Consider the following 372-nt stretch of genomic DNA (forward strand, 5'->3'; position numbering starts at 1 on the left):
ATGAAAGAACTTAGGACCAATTTCAGTGTGTGAAAGGAAGAATTTTAAGGACTATCAAACACCGAGGATAGTTTGATACACATTTAATGGGCTGATGTGCATGCGAGTGTAGTCTCTTCACTACTCCTTCCTGACTGCTTAGCTGATCAACCTTTCCATCTGGCAGGGATACAAGTTAGTGATTGCCTATGTGTTAACTGAAGTTTAGTGAGAAAAAAACTCTATTAGAAGTAATAGAGATTCATGAATTTGCGTGTCATCCTTGCGCAGGGGCCATGCTAATCTTCTCTGTATCGTTCCAATTTTAGGCAAAAGACACTGTCAATAGGACAAAACGGCAACCAACAAATTGGGAAAAGATCTTTACCAACC

General features: G+C 39.8%; 1 pseudogene; it reads right to left on the reverse strand.

Annotated features, from left to right (window-relative positions):
- Positions 1-225: 225 nt before the first annotated feature.
- On the reverse strand, positions 226-324 carry LOC116082842 (annotated as a pseudogene).
- Between the last annotated feature and the right edge of the window lie 48 nt (positions 325-372).

The sequence above is a fragment of the Mastomys coucha genome, unplaced genomic scaffold, assembly GCF_008632895.1.
Source record: "Mastomys coucha isolate ucsf_1 unplaced genomic scaffold, UCSF_Mcou_1 pScaffold7, whole genome shotgun sequence".
NCBI classification, from domain to species: domain Eukaryota; kingdom Metazoa; phylum Chordata; class Mammalia; order Rodentia; family Muridae; genus Mastomys; species Mastomys coucha.